The sequence below is a fragment of the Vitis riparia genome, chromosome 18 (genome assembly GCF_004353265.1).
Source record: "Vitis riparia cultivar Riparia Gloire de Montpellier isolate 1030 chromosome 18, EGFV_Vit.rip_1.0, whole genome shotgun sequence".
Taxonomy (NCBI): domain Eukaryota; kingdom Viridiplantae; phylum Streptophyta; class Magnoliopsida; order Vitales; family Vitaceae; genus Vitis; species Vitis riparia.
This window is the reverse complement of record NC_048448.1, coordinates 1,035,719-1,047,853: the sequence shown is the minus strand read 5'-3', so window position 1 is coordinate 1,047,853 and position 12,135 is coordinate 1,035,719. Positions and strand designations below refer to the sequence as shown.

The following is a 12,135-nucleotide window of genomic DNA, read 5'->3' as shown; positions in this document are numbered from 1 at the left end:
AGATAAGACTTGAAAGTTTTGGATTAGACTTATGCTAGGCTTTAGGTCAGCAAGTCATTATTATGAATACCGATAGAATAATGAATGATATGAACTGTTGCTATCATAATAATGATTTGAGCTTAAAGCTTAGATAAGACTTGAAAATTTTGCCGATAGAATAATGATTGATATGAACTATTGCTATCATAATAATGATTTGAGCTTAAAGCTTAGATAAGACTTGAAAATTTTGGATTAGACTTATGCTAAGCTTTAGGTCAGCAAGTCATTATTATGAATACCGATAGAATAATGAATGATATGAACTGTTGTGAGGATATGATCATACAATTGGAATGCTAGAATGATCTTCTACTACAAATTAAGATGAAGATTTTATTATAGGGATAAGTATGTGACATTTTTAATTAATATAATCTTCTTAGCATTAAAGTGCACGAGAATGCCTAAAAAAATCTCTATGTATGGTCAACAGCCTCTAGAAAAGTCAAATTATATCAAAAGACATACCATTTATTTATCCTTTTAATTACTATTGACGTTAAAACTGGTGGAAATGTGTGGTGGACAATTACATACGTGTGATTTTCTACTTTGCTTTAATATTCATTATGTGATGAAAATATTAGCAAACAAAGAATGGGTAAAAGTTTTCAATATTAGAGCTATTTTGAGTGACTTATCCAATGACTTGGAACTTGGGATTTAAGCGGTGTTTGTTTTATGATTTTTTCTATTAAGTTAATAGTAATATATTGATATTAACTAACATAATTAAAGTGAACTTGTTATCAATATGTTCAATTTTGTTATATTAGATGATATCAACATATTACTTTTAGTTGATGATTTTTTTTATTTAGTAAAAAAATAAACACCATCTTAGTCTAATTTGGGGTACGAGGCTTGATAGCTTCAAGATTTTAGTGATGGAGTTTTCCTTCACAATCCAGTCTCACCCAGGATTCAAAGAATTTATTAAAATGGCACTATCAATTACTTACTATGGATGCAGATGGATAACTGATCTTCAGACATGATGCCATTATCTTCTTCTATGACAGTAAGAGCATTCATTTATCCAAAGTCATGGTGAGTGGCAGTCCTCTCCTAACACTTACAATAAATAACATTTGAATCATTCGGTAGAGAAATGTTCCTACTTCTCAGTGAGCGAGTCAGTGACAATCACAAAGCCCCCATCCTCTTTTCCTAATAAACTTAATTTTTTACGTACTTTCTATTCCACTTATAACTTAATTAAGATCATGTACTGGTCTGTTTGGCTTTGTGTTGTAAGCTTGTTTATAGCAAGCATAACTCACTGGGTTTACAAATGGAGTAATCCTAAATGCAATGGCAAACTCCCTCCAGGTTCAATGGGATTCCCACTCATTGGAGAGACCATCCAGTTTTTCATCCCAAGCAAGTCCTTGGACGTTTCGAGTTTCATCAGGAAGAGGATGAAAAAGTAAGCAAGTATACAAATCATACAATTAAGATTAATTTGTTTTTACTTCAAACCTATAGTATAGTGTTAGTACTGTTTTATTAACGCAATTTATTATTTCTTTCTTTATTTTATGTGTTTTAGATACGGTCCATTGTTCTGTACAAACTTGGCAGGACGACCGGTGGTGGTGTCGTCGGACCCAGACTTCAACTACTATATATTCCAACAAGAAGGGAAGTTGGTGGAGTTATGGTACATGGACTCCTTTGCAAGGCTTGTCGGCCTGGATCCTTCACAGTCTATTACTTCAACTGGTTATATTCACAAGTATGTTAAGAACTTGGCGTTGGCTCATATTGGTACCGAGGCCCTGAAAGACGGACTCCTTTCGAAGGCTGAAGATATGATACGTACAAGGCTGCATGATTGGTCCAAGTTGCCTGCCTTCGAATTCAAAGCATGCGTTTCATCGGTAATTTATCAAACTTTAATTCAACCACTTGTCTGATCTCCCTTGTTATAAAGTGGGAAAAACCTACTTTTCCCTCTTTTTATAAACTCTCGCCTCATTAAGAGGATAAAAAAAGTGGCAAGTGATAATGGAATGTCAAAACTTTTGTATTTAACATATATGAACTATTTTTTTTTTTAACATATCTAATTATCACTTATAATTTAAATAATTAAAATAATGAAAAAATAGCATTATTTTATATTGAAATAGATTGTCCATATTAAATATTCATTGAGGTTATTAACAAGATTATGTGATAATATAAATCGATCATAATAATAAACTTTATGATAAAAAAAAGTTGATTTTTTTTTTAATATTTACTTGATTGATGGTTCTTACACAGATGATATTTGATTTTACTGCAACCACGTTGTTTGGTTATGACTTCAAGATGAAGGGAGCACATTTTAGTGAAAAATTTACCAACATCGTACATGCTCTTATTGCATTTCCTTTGAATATCCCGGGTACAACTTTCCATAAATGTCTAAAGGTAATTCTAAAACTTTTTTCATTGTGCTCTAAAACTTTTAAAGTTATGATTTTATTGTATATTTAGTTTAATTAATTTCATATAAATTAAATTTCAGGACCAAAAGGAGGCAATGAAGTTGATTCGTGATGTATTAAAAGAGAAAAAAGCTTCATCTAAAACACTTGGAGGAGATTTTCTTGATTAGATGGTTGATGATATGAAGAAAGAAAAGTTCCTATCGGATGACTTTGTCGTTTTTGTTATGTTCGGGTTTCTACTTGCTAGTTTTGAGACAATTTCCTCTACTTTAACCTTAGCTATTAAGTTACTCATAGAACACCCTTTAGTAACGCAAGAACTAATTGTAAGTCATATTTTTTTAACAACCTTTCAATCTTTCTATTATCTTGTTTTCATTGATAACCCTAGTGGACTCGAACCTTTTATTTAATTATAATTATTGCAGGAGGAGCATGAGGCAATCCTTAAAAATAGGGAAGATCCAAATTCTGGAATTTCATGGAAGGAATATAGTCAATGACTTTTACTCATCAAGTAAGTTGATAATTTTTGAGTACACATACACATATGCCAGTATAAATTTGTGCAAACTATTTGACCAAGTGAAAATGTAGGTTATCAATGAAGCTCTAAGGTTAGGAAGTGTTGCTCCAGGGATTTTGAGAAGGGCAATAAAAGACATTCAAGTAAATGGTAAGTGTAAAAATGAAATTTTATGGATTTAAAGTTGTATATTATATGATTTTTACCAAGCATATGCATGCAGTTGAATTAAATGGATCTTATAAAATGTGCAGGATGTACGATTCCAGCAGGCTGGACAATCATGGTTGTTCCCGCAACTCTTCAACTAAACCCTAAGACTTTTGTTGATCCCCTTACTTTCAATCCATGGCGGTGGAGGAATATATTACTTTTTTTCTTAACATATCATTTTCGATCTGGTGGGACGATCCCTTGCTTTCAAACCAAAACGATGGAATGTATATAATATATACAAATTTAATGAAGTGTTTAGGTGTCATTTGGATGCATTTCTAGTTTTCTGATTTTAGAAACCAAAAATAATTTTATTTAGCAAATTTTTTAAAGTTTGAGGTAGCTTTTAAATAGTTTTAAAAATTATATATATTTTTTGAAGCAAGTCTCTACCATTTGTATAAAGTTCTTATTATTTTTTACTTGTAAAAAAATAGAAGATGTATTAAAACACAACCTTAGCTTTGTGTAGAACCTGGAATTGCTTAGGATGTGAAAAGACTATTTTAAAATGTGTCCATACGTTTTAAAGTTGTAAAGTGAATTTGGTAAAATTAGATAATATCTAAAATATGACGATGATAATTTATTATTATTTTGTTTTCCTTTTCAAAAGGATATGGGAGTTGGTGTTGTAGCAAAGAATTTCATACCATTTGGAGTTGGATCAAGATTATGCATAGGAGCAGAGTTTACTAAGGTTCTAATGACAACATTTTTCCATGTCTTGGTCACTAATTATAGGTAAGATTTTCATTTTAATTTGACATATATATTCCATGCATGACATGAATAGAATAAAATTGATGGCTTAGAATTTGAAATTGGAAAGGTTGACGAAGATCAAAGGAGGACAGATAGCTCGATCTCCAGCTTTGACATTTGGAAATGGTTTACATATCAACATTTCAAAAAAGCATGGATGATTGTAATATGCATAGATGAGACTCAAATATAAGTTTGATATAATTATCTATACTATATATCAAAATCATGTATAAGACGATAGATGTACAAGGTTCTCTTGAAACCTTTATGATATTGGTTTACAATAGATGTACAAGGTTCTCTTGGAACCTTTATGGTATTGGTTTATAATTTTCTATTATATATATACGAATATGGTTTTTCTCTTGTAAACTTTTCCTTAATCATGAATAAAATAGTGAATTATATATATGAATATGGTCTTTCTCTTGTAGACTTTTCCTTACTCATGAATAAAAGAGTGAATTAATTAAGTATTGTTGAATTACCATGATCTCTTGTCAAACTCTAATATCATGAATATGTATAAATGTAGTCTTTATGAATATGGTCTTCCTCTTGTAGACTTTTTCTTAATCATGAATCAAAGAATGAATTAATTAAGTATTGTTGAATTACCATGACCTCTTGTCAAACTCTAATATCATGTTAAACTATCAATTTTTCTAAAAGTTTAAGCTTGCAAGATTTAGACTTACAATATATATATATATATATATCATGTTTTTTAACAAGTATAATTAGGATTTTTTAGCTCCCTAATCCATGTTTAATTTTTTCTATATATAAATAATATTTATGAATAAAATATTAGTTAGAATAATTATTTCTTATTTCCTATTGAAGAAAGCCTATATCCTTGTTTTTCTATCCATCACTAATTCAAATCTTTTCCTCCAATTTGAGGCTATGGTGTCACTATTAATTGAAATTAGGTTATAGTACTCCACTCTTACTAGTTATGAATGACATTGTTTTTTAAGGATTAACCTCATTTCCCCTCATGGTGAAAATTTTTTTTTTCATCAAAATGAAAATTTGCAAAGTGAACCATAAAAACATTATCCATAAGATGTAATGGGGGTATGGATAATCAGACCAATGTAAATCTCAAGACATCTTTAGGGAACCATCCTAGTTCTTTGAGGAAAAGCAATGGGCCATGGTTAGTTCAACCAAAAAAAATCATAAGTGAGAAATATTTGGTTGTTAATTAAGTGCAAGGTATAAAGATAAGTATTCATGGCAAGCAGAGAGTTAAAAGTGAGGTAAGACATCAATATGAAGTAGAAAATATCCTAAAAAAGAAAGAGGTAGTTGCATACTTAAAAGTAATGATCAAGCAATCATTTAAGATGTTTGAAAAAAGATTCAGGTAAACCATTTTGAGTATGAGTTATGGATTGAAATTTTGTTGATTTTCAATGAGTTTAAGGGAAATATTAAGATCTCGAGCCCTATTGATATGAAAAAAGAAAAGAAAAATTGATTTTTCTAGGAAAATGTAGTCAACACTTCTTGCAAAAAGTAAAGAGGAATGTTAGGAGTCAAACTCAATTCTTTCATGTGAAAGGAGTACATAACACTAAACTGTTAAAAACAAATTTGCCCTTGTGATATATATGCCTAAAATATTTATATATTCTACATTTTTTTAATACATCCATAAAAAGCTTTAATGATTAATTAAATTAATTTTAATTATCTTGTGTTCAAATGTCATTTAATTGATTATTAAACATATGAAAAACCATCATTATCATTTTTGAATAAGCCTTTCTCTATATTTTTATACTTGGTTATGATAAAAATATTGAAATCTCTTTGGCATATTCAAAGAGATTGAAGTGCAAAAAGAAAAAAAAAAAAGAAGTTTAATCTCAATATGATTTCATTGTTTATGCAATATTGTACAAATTTATAGGGGAAGAAAATAAAAATAAACAGGGAACATAAAATAGGGGCATACCAAGTTCTTCATTGATAAATGATTGTGTTGAATGCCATTATTCATCATATTCATTTCTATAGCATTTATCTTTTTAGCAACATCCACTTGTGACAACATATTTCCCTCATCATATGGCACATTCACATTACCAAATAGGGAAAATAGCCAAGCACTATAGTTAGGGAGTGGTGGCACCTCAAATCCTAGTGTGCCTTTAACAACCATTGTTTCACACCTAATTTTGACTTGTGCCCATAAGAAAATATAATTTTCAACGATATCTTACCATAATTTGGGAATATCACTTGTTAACCAAATTACGCATATATACAAACAAAAAATAAAGAAAAAATAAGATTTTAATGTGGTTCAATGATGAATGTGATCCCTATATCCATAAAATGTATCAACACTTAAGAATCTACTAATAAAAATGAATGAGAAGAGTTACAATGGTAAAGCTTTTGAAAAACGTTTCTCAATTGCAGTTGCACTCTCTAAAAAATAAAACCTTAAAATATAAAATGATTAAATATATAATATGGACAAACTCATCATTTATCACATAAAAAAATTTCTCAAGGGGGACACTGCCCTCTTTAACCCTTACAAGCTAATTAGATAACTTGATCTCCGTGAGTTCAACAGGGGGCTCAATCCCCATGTGTTCAATGGGGAACTCAACTCTTGACATCTCGAATGAAGTATAACAAAATTGATTTAGACATTACAATCCAATATCACCGTCATGAAAGCTTTAGCTCATCTTAATGAGGAAATTTCTAAACATAGTTTATAGTTTTTTCTGCTACTTTAAGATTATGTCAATAATATAAACAATCAAGCCTTCACATAAAAAAGTTGTGCTACCTGGAGGATTAACTGTTATGCCAGTGCATAGTTCTAAGTATGCACACATATATGTATCACATCACTGAAAGATCACCTCAATAGTGAAAACCTTCTTAACAGGCTTGCCTTTATACATATATTTCCAGCATATTCATGCCAAAACTCTTATCTTCTTTACTTCCCATACTAAAAATAGTTAAGAGTCCTCAACATTACTTGCATGAGTGTCTATTTTCTTTCTATCATCAGAGACAGAAAGTAAAAAATGTTCATTCTCGTCCATAAATATCTTCAAGCCCACATCACCATTCTTAGGTATAATACAACTTTCCATCAGCATTTCTATTGATAAAGACGCTTCCATTGAAAACCAAAGCCGCCATATGTTGCAAGGCTGCATAAGCCGATTCCAAATCTCCCAACCTTGTAAATGACCAAATAAACTTCTGCAAAGAAAATATACTTAGGCTATAGTTGTTGTAGAACATTTTTTAAAGATTACCAAATATTTTATCAACCGAAAACCAGAAATCTCATGTTAAATAAAAAAGAAAACATGCCGATTAGATTAGAGAATGTAGACAAACCTGAATCCATTGTTAATCTTGAAGAAACATGGTTCTTCTAAGGCAATAGAAGAGGAAACCACATTTCTGTTTTATTTCTTATGATGGGAGACATGAGAGAGAACGTTTTTGTATTTTTCAGAAAAGAAAACTAAAAAGACACTAAACTTTAGTTTATTTATTTATTTATTTATTAACTTCCTCTATGCCTTAGGGACCATACCCATTGGGTTGTTGGGCCACATATGTCTTAGGCCCATCATGTAAGACACATGTGACTTGGGCCGTACACACAAGGTGACCCATACTTAATAAATATATATTGAATATATATAAATAGCTTAATCATAAACAATTATTAATATATTTGAATCCATAATTATTTTAACAATCTCCCACTTGGACCATATATATTTACCTAATAATTTCATGATAATACTTTATTGAGCTCATCTTTGCTATCCTATCCAAATATCGTTAAACAATCCGGTCTACTAATTATGCTAACATAGGATCAAAGTGGCCTTCGTTAATCATAACTATAACTAGACCCATCAATGATCACAACATTAACAAAATTAACAACATGGATCAAGTATGGATGTGTACATGGAAATTACATAAAATGTGATCTTTAATATGTCAATTTCCAATTGGTCATACTTTATGACTAAAACTAGTCAAATTCCACTTTCAACACTTAATGCTAAACTGCTTCTGAAAGTCATCGTTTCAATTTAGAGTATTCAAACACAATAGTCTTTAAAACTAAAGTCTGTACAGATAACACAAACATAACAATACATTAAGAAAACAAACACAAAACCCAAATACAAACTCCCACTATACTGGCATATCATTAATATGTACAACACCCATATGTGTGACATGCTCATGAAACACTTTGGGTGGCAAACCCTTAGTGAGCGGATCCGTAATCATGGAGTTTGTGCTTATGTGTTCGATTGATACTTGAAGACTCTGAACTCTTTCTTTCACAACCAAGAACTTGATGTCAATGTGTTTGGACTTTGATGAACTTCAGTTGTTCTTAGAATACAATTCTAAGACCTTATTATCACAATTGATTCTCAATTGTTTCTCAATCCCATCAACAATGCGCAACTCAATAATAAAATTTCGTAGCCATATCCCATGGTTTGATGCCTCATAGCAGACTATGAATTCTGCCTCTATAGTAGAAGAAGCAATAAGTGTTTGTTTAACATTTTTCCATGAAACTGTTCCTCCAACCAACATGAAGATGTAGCATGAAGTGGATCTTCTGCTGTGAAGACATCCCGCGAAATCAAAGTCCGAATATCTCACGATCTCTAAATGACTCGATCTTATATATGTGAGCATATAATCTTTAGTTCTCTGTAAATACCGCATAACCCGTTTTGCCTTTTTCCAATGATCCATCCTTGGGTTACTCAAATATCTGCCTAACATTCCAACAATGTACACAATATTCGGACGCGTACAAACTTGTGCATACATGAGACTTCTTATTACCGAGGCATAGGGAAATCTTTCCATATCCTTCATCTCAAGTTCATTTATCGGACATTGGTGCAAATTAAATTTATTGCCTTTTGCCACATGTGTGTCTCCTGGTGCACAATTGCTCATGCCAAACCTACTTAGCACCTTATCGATGTAGGACTTTTGTGATAGCCCAAGTATGCCTCTTAAACGATCCCTATAGATCTATATACCCAGCACAAAAGATGCATTACCAAGATCCTTCATTTCAAATTTACTGGATAGAAATCGCTTGGTTTCATACAAAAGTTTCACATCACTACTTGCAAGTAGAATATCATCTACATATAGCACCAAGATAATGAATTTGCTCTCACTGAACTTAAGATATATGCATTGATCAACGGTGTTCTCCTTAAAACCAAATGAAGTAATCACCTGATCAAACTTTCGGTACCATTGTCAGGATGCTTGCTTTAAACCATATATGGACCTTTTTAATTTGCATACAAGTTGTTTTGAATCATTAGACTCAAGGTTCTCCTATTGCACCATGTATATTGTCTCATCAATGTTACCATTAAGAAACACCGTTTTAACATCCATTTGATGTAACTTTAAATCATAATGAGCCATAAGTGCCATGGTGATTCTAAAGGAGTCATTTGACAAAATTGGTGAAAAGGTCTCCTTATAATCAATGCCTTCTTTTTGAGTAAAACCTTTTGCGACTAGACGTGCCTTATACCTTACAATGTTGCCTTTTGAATCCCGCTTGGTCTTAAAAATCCATTTGTAACCAATCGGTTTTACATCTTCAGGCAACTCTACTAGGTCCCAAACACCATTGTCTTTCATTGATTTCATCTCATCCTCATGGCTTCTATCCACTTTTCAGAATTAGAACTTTGTTTGACTTGACTAACTGAAATTGGATCATTTTCCAGACCCATGTCAAACTCATGTTCTTAGAGATATACAACATAATCATATGAAATTGTCATTCTCATTTCTCTAGTGGATCTCCTCAGTGGCACTTGTACTTGAGGTTCTTAAAGTTGTTGAGTTACCTCTTCATGAACTTGAATTGGTTCCTCAACTTGAGTAGGAGGAATTTCAGGTGTGTCTATAGTCTTTATTATTGGTTGTACATTCTGGATAGTGTCATCAAACATAATATGACCATGTCCAGTTGCAATAATAGGAATGCTAATAGATTCCTCTTCAAAGACCACATTTCTTTATGGTTCTCTCCCACTTAATTCCACATCCTTAATGAACTTAGCATTGCTCGTTTCAAAGAAAGACCTAGTTGAGAGATCATAAAACTTGAAACCTCTCGACCTTTCAGAATACCCTATAAAGTAGCAGCTCATAGTTTTGGAGTCCAATTTTTTCTCATTTAGCTTGTAAGGCTTATCCTCAGTGATTCATGCCTAATTGGTGTCTCAGCTGGTTCGTGTCCAGCTGGTGCTCCTTGATGGCGAGAGTAATCAACAATATTTATAACCTATAACACCATGAACTAGGGTAGCAAATACAAAGCTACTATAGCATAGTGGCTCTAGGATTGTTCCACTGGGAAGGGTACTCAAGTTGAAAATGATACCAATTCAAAGTGAATTGGTGCTGTTTCATTTCAAGATTAGCTTAAGAAATAAAACACAAAATTTGGTTGAAAAAGGTTTGGACTTAGATTAACAACACAACAAGTGATGAAAATAACTTAAGAAGAAAAGCATTCCTTGGAGATTCAGGTATACAGGGGAGGTTCCTCATGCAATAGCATAGCTCCGGTCAGTTGGTTCAATTCCTCACATTAGAGAATTAACATAAAGTCAATTCTCTAACAGGTGCTGCACAAATGCATCCCTTAATTGGATTTCAACTTTAATTCTCTCACTGATGCAACTTACAATGGTTCAAGCCTCTCACTTAGCCTTTACCATTCAAGGTGATCTTTAACCTTGGATTACCCGTCAAAAGCTCGCAAGAGGTAACTAATGGATGTCTCCTAAGAGTCCAAAAGCTTACCAAGTGTTGGCTATTCTAGAAAATCCTACCTTCGAGTCACCTACCAGAGGCTCGCAAGGAGTAAACTAGTGCATCTCCATGGTTAGAGATCACTTGCCTTACCGAGTGTTGGCCCAGGTGACTCCAAGGCGTTTTAAGTTAACTAAAAACATTAGAAACCATTCACGGGACACACTCTCTCTTCATTCATAGCTGAAACCACAAAGCTTCTGATTCTTGCACTTGGAACCTTTCCCGGCAACCTTAACTCCAAAGAACTAAAAGATTTAGTTACTCATTCTCTGGGGAAAACTCCTCAGAGAGTGCATAACTTAGTAAAATAAGTAAAAACGCAATCAAAGTGAGAAGGTAAAGCAGAGCTCAAGCTCTGTGTATTTCTTCCTTTGAAACTTTACAAAAGGTTCATCACCCTCAGAACAGGCTCCTCGGGCTCTCTTTATACCAAAATCACATAATCAACTATTACATTGATATTTTAGCCAAATTCCTAACTTAAAAACTAAGGAATCCTATCATTGGTGACTCACAAGGAGAATTTGGGCATTTAGGCAACAAAAATCTAATGAAAAATATCTCCAAGTGTCGGTTACAAATATCGGGAAGCACTAAGGACCACTTCGCAGGTGAAAAGTGAGGTCTGCGAAATTTCGCAGGTACACAAGAAGAGCTGCGAAATTTCTTTGCAGCAAAAGGCTGATTCAACACCTTTGCGAAGTTGGCTTCCAGCTTGTGGTGCTTGGCTTCCATCGCGGCGTGAAGCTTCAGGGGAAATCCATGGTACTGTACAAAAAGGTTGCGAAACCATTCCGCAACAAAATGGTGATTTCGCAGCACTTTTCTGAAGCCTTCCTTCAGCTTGGAGCAGTTATCTTCCAAAGGCTGTAACTTCCTCATTTCAGCTCCAAATTGCACACGGTTTGAAGCATTGGATTGTTGACTTCCTAATATTTCAAATGACATATAGCATGCATAAATTGGACATCAGGAAGTGCTCCAAAAGTGGCTACAGTGACTGTCATCAAGAATGCTTCATGGCTGGATTCCCTTTGCTTCCCCTTGCATTCCAGACTTGTTTATGGCAAAAGTGCTTCAAAGCTTTGGTTCTTCATGCCTCTAAGCTTCCCATTGCTTGCCAATGATTCCATATAACTCTCCTCAATCTCATAATGCTTTGGTGATCAAAATACTAACAAAAACACCAAAACTTACACAATTTGATTAGAATTGATTGAAATGGGCCTTAACATG

General features: G+C 32.9%; 1 pseudogene; it reads left to right on the top strand.

Annotated features, from left to right (window-relative positions):
- Positions 1–1,180: 1,180 nt before the first annotated feature.
- LOC117906360 lies at positions 1,181–4,368 on the top strand (annotated as a pseudogene).
- The last annotated feature ends 7,767 nt before the right edge of the window (positions 4,369–12,135 follow it).